General features: G+C 47.1%; 1 pseudogene; it reads right to left on the bottom strand.

The window, feature by feature from the left end:
- Positions 1–8,740: 8,740 nt before the first annotated feature.
- Positions 8,741–8,848, bottom strand: LOC140601983 (small nucleolar RNA SNORA72; annotated as a pseudogene).
- Positions 8,849–11,561: the final 2,713 nt, after the last annotated feature.

Here is an 11,561-nt window from a genome sequence, read left to right as displayed (position 1 = left end):
AAGGAGTGGCCAGAGTGAGATCAGAAAACTTTCCTGCCACAGGAGAGGAGCCCAGCTCACTCAGCAGGAATGCCCTCCCTCCCATTGGCCGGGCCCCTGGTCCAGCCCAGAGCAGCAGGAGTCAGGGCACAAGAATCTTCTCTGGGCACTGGAGTGGGCTGCCTTCCTGACACCTGTTTTTGGGGAGGTGCCAAGGAAAAAACCCAGGCCCTGGGCTCTTCATCAGACTCCAGGCTGGCTTTGTTCTCTGTGGCCTTGGAATGCGAGAGGTCCCTGCTGTTCACACAGACCACAGAACAAGGCAGGGTTTCCCCTAACCCTTGGTAGTGCCCGGGGCCCTGATGAAAGGACTGAGAGATCTTGGTAGTTGGAGAGCAGGGTGGAGGGGAGAGGTTGAGGGATAGAGAAGATTCTGGAGACCTCATCTGCCTTGCCTTTTGCCCCCAGCCTTCACTGCCTGGCCCCTGCAAAGCTTCCTGCCTTCTGAGCAGAGCAATCCTGGGCACTTTGCCACACTTTGGGTCTTGGCAGGACTCAAGACCCCCTGCCTTCCCTGCGTTTGGGGGAGTAGCCCTGAGGGTTTACAACTTTGGACTCCAATTTGTATCTGTGCTCCAGTGCCCCAGCAATAGGTCCATCCTTGCTGTTCTATGGCCCCCATATGAGGGTGGCCTTGAGGGATTACTAAGCATGGTGCTTCTTTCTAATAACAACTACTGCTACTGTTATTTACAGGTATCATTAAATGTTAGGGGCTACTAAGTATCTTATGCACACCCAGTGAGGCCAAATTTTGAGGCAGCTGGGGCATAGAGGTTGCTCTCTAGGTCATCCCATTGCTGGGCAGTAGAGCCAGGATCTGAACGGAGGCTCATCTAAAACCTGAGCCAACATTCTCTCCACCACCCTATGTGGTGTTTCAAGGGAATGGACAGCCATGTAGCTTCAAAAATGCTGTAGGAATAAACTAGAAAATGAGTCTCTCTTGTCCGTTTCAGGGGCCACCAGTGGCCCACTGGCAAGAAGCTTGACCCCTAGTCATGAGGCGGAGGATTCCTTGGCCCTCAGAGAGGCCAGGCCAATGAAAGAATAAAAAACAAAGCAAAGGTTGGGGTCACGATACATTCCACCTCTCTGTCACAGAATTCCCACACATTTCGAGAAGCACAGACACAGAACTCATTTGTGGCAAGAATGAGTAAATCATCCACCTATACATTTTTCTTTTTCTTTTTCCCCTCCAGCTCTCTTGAGGTATAATTCACAAATAAAGTAAGAGGATAGTTCAGGTGTACATTGTGGTGAATGCCTGTGTACACTGTGAAAGGGTCCCCACTATCTAGTTAATGAACACATCCTTCACCTCACATGTTTCTCTCTCTCTCTTGCTCTCTCTGTCTTTCTCTCTCTTCTTGGTGAGAACATGTACTATCAAATGTTCATAGTGTATTCTCTCAGCAAGTGTTAACAATGATTGTCACAATGCTTTACATTAGACCCTCAGACCTTGAGCCTATACATTTTTCTAAATGTTGTTTTACATTCTTTTTATCCTTTTAGGTAGATCATCTTTATGTGAGGTAGCATTTCCTTTTATTTGTCCTAGTTCTCCTTTGAACCTCGTAGAGTATGCTGTGGTCGTGCTGATTTGTATTTACTTCTCTCCCATTCTCTGTCATGTTACAGATATTCATCCTATCTGCTCTGAGACTTCATTTTTCCAGGTAAATTCGCTTCCCTTAGGCTCATGCCAGCAGAGAGAGCCCAGAGTCCTGGGGAAGGATCTTTTCCCACTTGGATCCTGACACTGCCCTCCACAATGCAGAAACAATACAGGAGTTGTGACTGTAGGGCTGGGGGAATCTAGCAGCCAAAGTTGGAATCCTGGTACATTCCTGTACGGGCTGTGTGACTTTGTGCTAATCACCCAATCAAACTTCTCCAAGCCGGAGTTTCTGAGTCTGAGAAGTGAGACCATTAATGGTACTTCTCTTTTATTACATTGCAGCGATTGGGTCAGACAAAGTGCCTGGAACCCAGTGGATGCTCAGTAAATGTTAGTGTCTGACAGTAAAACTAGCCACAGTAAAGATGATAGAGACCATCGTTCATAGACCTTGGGGTGGTGTCACCAACACAATAACTCAACACCAGAAGACACTGGAGTTTCCAAAGGTGGTCATGGAGTCAGGGAACTGGGCAGAAGGAGGATTGAACATTCTAGGTCCTAGACAACTGGTCCCCAGACGTATGTAAGCAGTTTCCTATCCACCATTATCTGTGAATGTATACTCACCCGGCATCCTGGCCTCTATTCTCTGAGTGCCCAAGATCACACTCATGGATTAGAACTCGTTCCCCCTTCTGAAGAGGCTGCCAAGTCCTTCAGCCTGAGAACTGTCCTCCCAGAGAGTGAGTGTTCCCAGGGCCTCTAGAAGGTGGAGTTCAGAATAGAAGGCACCATTCTCGGGAGGGCAGGCATGTGGCTTCCAGGGCCCTGACTTTTCAGGCTTAGCTTTGTGGTGGGCCATGTCTGACCTAACTGCCACTTTCTAATTAATTGAAAAGCCAGAGTCTTCCCTAGTTTGTTTGTTTGTTTCTTTCTTTCTTTAGAGCTTATATGCATATAATATCATAAATAATTCAACAGTAATGACAAGTGGCTCCCTTCCTCCTGCCCTTAGCCTGAGGTAACCCTGTTACCCATTTGGTATTTAGCCTTCCAGAACTTTGCTATTCATACTTTATGTCTGTTAAGGTAGAAATTATGACCTTTGTTTTAGGAATGTGTGTTTCAGCATACATAGTAGCACACTGTATGTAAATCTTGCTCTGCAAGTTGCTTTTATTCACTTAGCAATATCTTGAACATTTCTACATGTCAGAACATAGCTCTACCTTGTTCTTTGGAACTTCTCAAGCATACTTCAAAATATGGATATGATGCAGTCTAAGTAACTGTCCTCCTTACCATGTATTTTTATCTTCTACTTCTTCTCTTATCAAAATTGGTCTGCAACAAATTCTTTGTGCACATGTGTGAATATTTTCCTGGTGAGATGAGAGAAGAGAAATAGAATCGTGGGGGCACAGGGTGAGCACCTTTAAAGTAGGCAGGGCTAATTGGCTTCCCAACAGTCTAGTCTGGCTTCTCTCATCATTACTATTTTTTTTAAGATTATTTAATTATTCATGAGAGACACACAGAGAGAGGCAGAGACATAGGCAGAGAGAGAAGCAGGCTCCTTGTGAGGGGCCTGATGCAGAACTCGATCCTAGGACCTTGGGATCATGACCTGAGCCAAAGACAGATCTCAACCACTGAGCCACCCAGGTGCCCCACTCTCTCTTCATTAATCTTGAATATCCCTTTAAAGATTGAAGTTAAGCAGGCCAGGTGGAGTAAGAAGGGAGATACCTGTGAGGTTTCCTAATTCAGGGTCATTGTCACCCTTTAGGCATGACCAAGGTACAGAAGTCAGTGTGGGCATCCTGCCTGGAGAATGCTCTTCATCCTGAGAACTTTCTTGACTCCTCAGAACTAATCGGGGATTAAGGAGAGGGTGCACCAAAACCCCCTGCCATCCCAAGGCCACCTTCACAGATCAAACTGGGTGACTGAATTATGATCTCTTCTTCATGATTTAAGAAAGAGCTGGCCCCTCATGCTTGAGACTCAGTCTCTTCATTCCAGAGCCTGAGGAGTTGTGAGCTCAAGTTCAAAGAGACCTGCATTTATGACACAGCCCAGCCCTGAGCTGTGTGATCTTGGGAAAGTCACTCACTTACTCTGATTATGAGGTCCCTCATACTTAGTAAAAAAAAAAAAAAAAAAAAAGGTGTATCATGTTCTCCTCCTACCAGTAGGGTATTGTGAAAGTGGTTTGTAAACTCTTCAGGAATGGAGAAATGTGAAGGATGATGAATTTGAAGCAATTGTGTGGAATATAATGCCAGGGTTACCTCGCCAGAAGAGCCTTTCTCTTTCCCTCCCTCTCTCTCTCCTTCCCTCCATTTCCATGAATTTAGTTGCATAGATACTTATTGGGCATCTACTAAGTGTTGAGCACTCTGCTAGGACCTGGGAATACAGTGATAACCAAAACAAGAATCATATCCTTGTGGAACAAATAGGCAGGTTCTTGCAGGGAGATGTGCTACATGCCATGATGGAGCTGGAGTGGGGAGTAGGAGGTGTGAGGAGCATGGAGCAGGGCACATCACAGAGTCTTAACTGTTCAGAAGAGACCTCTAATTAGACAGTGGAAGAAAGAGGTGCATTCATCCAGGCAAAGAGAGGAATGTGAGGAAGTGGACGTTGAATATTCTGGTCTGAGCAGGAAAAAAAAAAAAACACAATGTAAAGGTCCAAAGGGCCAGGGGGCACCAGGCACATTTAGGGAACTGAGCTCACTGTAGTGGGAAGTAAAGTGCAGTTAGAGAGAGAGAGAGAGAGAGAGAGAGAGAGAGAGAGACAAAGTATGAAGCTGTAGAGCTCAGCTCAGGCTGACATGAGACTGAGAATGTGAGCAGAGTTCGATCACCAATGTCCTTGTAGGCATGTTAAGGAATTTACACTTTATTCTAAAAAACAAAGGGAAATGTCTGAAGGGATTTTAGTAGCAGAAAAGGAATGGCCAGACTTACATTTTACAAAGTTCTTCCTCGCTGTGATGTGGACAATGGGTTGGAGGAGGCCACATGGCAGGCTGGAAGAGGCTATGTTACCCTGATTCCCTGAAGAGTGATGGGAACATTGAGGCTGGAGAGACACAATGTTGGGGTTGGGGTGGTGGAAATATTGTCCTGCTCAGCTCTTGGCTTTCAATTTCATCCTTGATCTGGGGATAATAGGCTGCAGCTCTATGAAGTCCAGATTGAATGTAAATGCTAGTCATGTCCTATCTTCCTATGTCCGCTGGAGGGCTCAGGGCATGGGTCCACCCAAAATTGTGACCACTGGCTCTTGTCACTTCAAAACCTCCCAATGGCCAAGGAGAAGTTTCTGTCTGATGACAGATCAGACAAGAGAGGATGGATTTGGGTCCAGGACCCAGACTATCATAGTCTGGCTGGTGGATGGAATAGAGAGGAGGCATGTGCCTCAAGCTGCCTGTGGTTTTGAATTTCAAACCTCATTCCAACCTGGGTACCAATAACACCCCTGTGGCTGAATGATAGACAAATGCTTAATGGGATGAAAAAGGGAGTAGAAAGGTATACAAGGGGTGTCTGCCGCTATACAGGGTAGTAAAACACAAGCACTGGCTGACAGTCAGAAAGTTAGGATGCCAGGCTTGGGACTGAGGCAGTAGGTCCTTGGGGAGGTCACTCAGCTTCTTGGGCTTTTGTGTCCCCATCTCCATAAAGAAGAATGGGGAGCTGGAACGTATACTGGTTCCCGAGAGTGTATAGGAGTATTTCCTAGAGTTGGGCCATGAGCAAAAAACACTCCCTGTTCCCTACACTCAAGTTTTTTTGTTTTCAATACAACGTGCTTAAGGATATTTTCCTTTTAAATTTCATTGGGTGGGCTCTTGGGAACTACTGTGTGTGAAAGCACTTTGAAAATGCTTAAGTTGTAATAGTACTGTAGCCCAATATCTCTCTTTATAGTGAATAAGTGCTGTCATATCCATTATTTCATTTAATAGGTTTGTCAGTATGTACATCTATTACTATGTATTGCTTTGTGTATCTGTTATATAATATAATACTGTAGAATTACTAATATATCTAATATATTTATAATACATATCACTACATGTAATTATTCTGTGTATATATATATATAATGCTGGCATGAGATCCTGATATGTTCCAGTGCATATTCAGTGGGTCCCTCACTCACTCAGAGAAAATGACAAAACTCCCAAGTCCTCTTCCATCAGCATATGCTACCCTGTCATTTCCCTCATATGTCTCCTTTCTTCTCCCCCTCTTTTATTCTCCTCCAGCCACTGGTCTCCTGGCCTTCCTCAGATATGCCAGACTTGCTCTCACTTGGTTAGCCTGATGCTTGCCTCATCTCTAAGTCTTGGCCCAAGTCACAATCTCAGTGAACTTTTTCTAATCCCCCTTGTTGCAACCCTCTCCTTGACTGTTTATCCTTCTTCCTCTGCTTTATTTCTCTCTGCTATTAACATATTATATTTATCATCTATTTGTTTGTCACCTGTCTCCCCCCCACACCACCACCAGTAACTGGTAAATGGCATAAGGGCAGGGAGTGCTCATCAGTTTTAGTCACTTTTGTGTCCTCCGTGCCTAGAATAGTGCCTGGTACATAGGAGGGGCTCAGTAAACATTTGTACTTGCCTGAGTGTTTGATGGAATGAATGGTAGCAACAAGGTTAACACAATGACTTTATTGTGACCAAGTGGTGCTAGGCACTGGACACACAGCAGTTAACAAGACAAACACCAGGCCAAAGTCTCAGCTGTGCCTGCCCCTCATTGGTTCTTGGCAGCTGGTGGTAGAAGCAGAAATTCAGTGGCCCTTAACTTTTTACCTGGGAATGCTTGCCTACCTGCTCCTTCTTTGTTCCAGGCATTTGAGGATGCTCTGAGTAGAATCTAGGTGAAAACTGGGCTCAGGCCCTGGCCAGAGTCAATAAAAGGTGTGCAGGGAGTAGCCTCCCCCAGATCCCAAGGGCAGTGGGAGACAGCCAGACCAATCTCCTCCTCTTTGGCATTCAGCCCTGCCACCAAGGGCTCCAAATCTCTGGGCAAAGGTCATAGCACCTGCTGCCCAGAGGACATGTGACCAGAGTGCTGCTGACTTGGAACAAGCCACACAATCAGGTCATTGTGCTAAACATGCAGGTCCTCTTGCCAAGACACACCTCATTCCATCACTGCCAGGCCTTTCTGGGGCCCTGATTTATAGGGGCCCCGAATTGGAGAGGGTATTGTCTCAAAGATCTTAGGGGAGGAGAGGTCTCTTCTGGGACACCCAATTGCTCTGCTCCAGAGTCAGGAAGAAGTAGATAAGTGAGAAGCAAGCACCAAGCCCATCCTGGCTTTAGGTCCCATGAGGAGTGGCAGACACTGACAGTATCATTACTGCTTGACTCTTGGTGACACTTTGGCTTTAACCATTGTCTCCCAACATTTGCTTTGGGTGGTGAAGACTGCTGATTACTAACTTTGATATTTTAGAAACCCAAAGGTTTTCCTCCTGTCATGACTGGGTTCAGAGATTCCCATGAAGCCCATTCCCAGAAGGAGATCTTCCTTTACAGAACCAGAAGGTCACTGGATAAGAATTTAGGTCTACTGAACTCTGGGAGAACCTGCCAGATGAAGAGCATGGTGGGGTGGATTTCTGGAAAGCCAGACCAAGCTGTTAGAGAGTCAATCCCAAATTTTCTACTTTTATGCTGAATGGCTTAGGGCATTACACCCAAACTCTCAGAGACTTAGTTGCCTCATTTATAAAATGAGGATGATGATGCTTGTCATATATAATTGTAGATGATCTTAAACAATGAGGTCTGTAAAATATTGGCCTGCCCCACAAGAATGCATTTGTTAATGTCCCTGGAGTAGTGAGGAGTCACACAGGGCTTTGCATTCTCTGGACACTCAGGCAAAGCTTACTGATGGGTTTCACTTCACAGGCCATTCCATGACTGTAAGAGAGTCCACCATGCTTGAGTTGTTTATTTTTCTCCTTATAGGTGACCCTAAGGGAGATGGCATGATGTGGTAGCTTTCAGCTGGGTTGACATAGCAACCTTGGTTTTAACAGGCAGGAGAATAAGAAATTTGCTTGTTAACACTGCAAGATTCTTGAGCACTTGGTATGTAGAGAGTAAAACAGAGGTGAATTTGCACTTGATCTTAGCCAAAAATCTGAGAAGTGATAAGAGGTGAATCAGAGTCAGGGAGCTTGAGGTGAACCAAGACCACTTTGGGTCCCAGGTACTTGTTATGGGTTCAGAGTTTCCAGTTCTGCTTTGTTCAAGTTCTTAGTACACCTTTCCACAAAGAAAGAGGGAAAGACAGTAAACAGTTCTCATCCTTTGCCATGTTACCTTTCAGGAAAAATACTGGTCTATAGGCTGGGGTCCAGGCACCTAAGATCTAAGATGCCCTTGCCCATAACCCTGGCTCTGCAGGCCCAGCGGGTGATTTTTGTGTTCCAAGTTTCATCTCTCCAGGATCATCCTCCAAGGTAACACCCCCCTTCCCTACCCCCACCCACTGACATATAAAGGAAGGTCTGGGGAAGGGAGGAGGAGCATTACAATTATTAGAGGTTAGTTATTGTTATTGTTATTGTTGTTTTGGCATGTGTTTGTTCATTCTCCCACATCATTTGTTGAATAGACTCTCTTTTTCCTCCATTGAACTGCTATTGCACTTCTGTCAAAAATCCACTGGACATATTTGTATGACTGTATTTCTAATCTCCTAAGACCCATCAATCTATGTATCTCTCCATCTGCCAATACTATACTATCTTCATTGCTGTGGCTTTATAGTAATTCTTAAAATTTAGTAGTGTGAATCCTAAAACTTTTTTTACCCAGGATTATTTTGACTATTCAAGTTTTCTTTGCCTTCCCACATAAATTCTTTTAGTTTTACAATTCATTTAAAGCAAGTGGCAATCTTCAAACTGGCAATGGTTATTCTGAAGTTGTTACACTAGCTGTGTTGTCATTTCTCAGGGTTGATCAGATAACCTAGGGTCAGACATTCCCCACATAAGATGAATCATGAGTCAGGATGGACTTATCACCAGCATTAATAAAGCCAGAGTTAGAAACAGAACTAGGTCTGGGGGCACATGCATGGTCTTAATATATAGTAAATGTTTAGCCTGGGAGGAGCATTACAATAACTGAGCATCTACTTTGTAAGCGCCAGCTACAGATGCTGTCCAAGGTCCTGACTGTATGCTATTTCTGCCGTACTAGGTGCTCTTATTCCTAAAGAAAAGGGCCCTGAGATCTTGAATCTTGGAGCTGGATTGTCTTGGTGGCTCTGCTTTACCACTTACTGGAGGGCCTTAACAAGTGGCTTAGCCTCTTGTGGCCTCAGCTGTCCCCCCTGTGAAACTGGGATGATAAGAACACCTACATTTTGAGAGTTGTTGTAGATTAAATGAGATAAGTCAAGCACGTGACACAGGGCTTGCTAAGTGCTTTGACGCTTGTAGGGGTGGTGATGATAATAAAATAGTGTGGGCTCTGAAAGGCATCCCCAGATGTTATCCTTGGCCTCAGTGCTACCTGGAATTTCCAGCTACTCAGCAGAGACGTCCTGACGCTGGCAGCTCTGGGAGTCCAACTCTATTTCTCACTTGCCTGGGGCAATTTATTTCCTCCAGATAATTTCTATTCTGGAGTCTGAGAGTTGGGTCCCGCGGTGCTGCCCCAGCGGCACAATGTCAGAACTATTCCAAAGGACGGAAAGGCCCCTCTTCTCCTCCAAGTGTCCTCCTCTGCGGGGAGGAGGGGGGGTGCGGAGAAGCGGCCGCGAAGAGGGCGAGCCCTGCGTGGGCCGACACTCTTGCTCCCCGTGGCCGACTTGCTCTAGTTCCCTCCTCCCACCGGCTGGGTCTCCAGGTGCCTTCCTTTAATTAAAAGTCTTTAGCCTTCCGCGACACTGGCCCTCATTTGCATGGCATCCTTCCTTTTATGCAGCTTCGGTATCAGAGCGAGCCAGGAGGTTAACGGAGCGTCCTCGCACCGCGCCCCGGGACAGCCGGCTGAGCCGAGCGCCGGGTCCCCGCCGCGGCCCCCCGGGACTCCGCACGCCGCGGGGCAGGTCGCTGCCGGGTTTCCAGCCGCTCTGAGGCCCCGCCTGGCTCGCCGGGCTCAACGCGGGCGGTAGCAGAGGGGCCCCGGCTGCCCGGAGCCGGCGCGGGCGTGGCCCAGGCTCCCCGCCTCCGTGCGTTTACAGCGCGCGTCCCCTGCGGCCCTCGCAGCCTGGGCGGGGACCTCTGCGTGCCTGCAGCCGCGGGAGCTGGTCTCCGCGCACCGGGATCAAAGAGGAAGGCGGGTGTTCTCCAAACACCTGTGTTTGCCTGACACTGGATGGAGCTCCTGGGGCTATTGCTGGGCAAGTCACCACTCCCGCCCCAGGACCCAAGAGCTGATCAGAAGAAAACTGTGTTGGAGATTAGGCAAAGAACTGTGATATTAAGGTAGAAGGTGGCTAAACACTGCTGGAAGGCTTCACCTCAAGGGGCACTGGAGTTCAGAGGAAAGCAGAAAGTGAACTGCCAGTTAATGCCAGGACCTTACCTATTGGGAGGAGGGGGAGGAGAATGAGGAGCAGGAGGAGAAGTAGGAGGAAAAGGAGGGGAAAGAGGAGAAGGAGGAATGGGGGAGAGGAGGAGATTCTGATGCTTAGAAAAATCGGGCAAATTCACCAAGGGCATATAGATGATTTAAGCCTAGTTCAGCCCACCTCCTAGGCCCATCTTATTCCGCTCAGAAGGCAAGGAAGCATCCACCTTGGAGTGACCAGACCTCCTTCCCTTCCAGGTGCTCATGCTGGAGTGGGGAAGGTAGACTCAGACCTGGGAGGCTCTAGGTCAGGGATTTACTTCTGAGCCCACAGTGGGCTCCACTTTATGGTTCTGGTTTCCTTGGCAGACATAGAATTTTCTGTATAGCCTCCCCTAGTCTGTTCAGTGCCCCACCCACTGGAGTCCCTCCATCACCAGCAGCCCCAATGTCTCAAGGCTCAGGAAACAAGAACAGTCGACCCTTTTTACGTGACAGGCACAATTTTTACAGATAAGGAAGAGGAGGGGCAGTGAGGGCTGCTCTGTCTTTTATTTTATTTTATTTTATTTTATTATTTTATTTTATTTTATTTTATTTATGTATTCATGAGAGACACAGAGAGAGAGGCAGAGACATAGACAGAGGGAGAAGCAGGCTCCCCAAAGGGAGCCGGATATGGGACTTGATCCCTGGACTCCAGATCATGCCCAAAGCCTAAGGCGATGCCCAACCACGGAGCCACCCAGGCATCCCCACTCTTGTCTTTGCCTACTTTTTTACTCCTTTTGTCAGATTGATTCCGAAGACCTCCCTTCCCCCAAATTCTGTGAACTCATTTAACTCTTCCTTTCCACAAATCACTTTTCCCCTTTTCATTTCCTTGGACTAGGTGACAGATACCATGGGGTCCTGGAGTTATTGTGACTTTCTCCATGCACAGTGTCTGATACCAACTAGGCAACAAATAATGGATGAATGAATGAATGGGCTCAGAATCTGATTCAGCCTTTCACAAGTTAAAGACAGAGGAGGAAAGGGACATGGACCAACATGGGGAAGGGTTAGAGCCCCTCACTCACTGGCTTGTTTCCCCACTATCCCAAAGTCATCCTGAATGTAGACACCAGGCTGTTGTGCCATAAGACCCTCCAACAATACTCCAGAAGAAGGCAGGCAGCCTTCCTGCTCACTTTATTACGTGAAGCCCCTGGAACTGGGAGTCTGAAGGCCTCCTTTGCCTCCTGGAGCAGCCCAGACCAGCAGACAGTCCGCTGACATTACTTCAGGCCTAGGACAGGGCAGAGTGAGCTCAGG

Source organism: Canis lupus, chromosome 12, assembly GCF_048164855.1.
Source record: "Canis lupus baileyi chromosome 12, mCanLup2.hap1, whole genome shotgun sequence".
Taxonomy (NCBI): domain Eukaryota; kingdom Metazoa; phylum Chordata; class Mammalia; order Carnivora; family Canidae; genus Canis; species Canis lupus.
The sequence above is the reverse complement of the archived record's forward strand: the minus strand, read 5'-3'. Positions and strand labels throughout refer to the sequence as shown.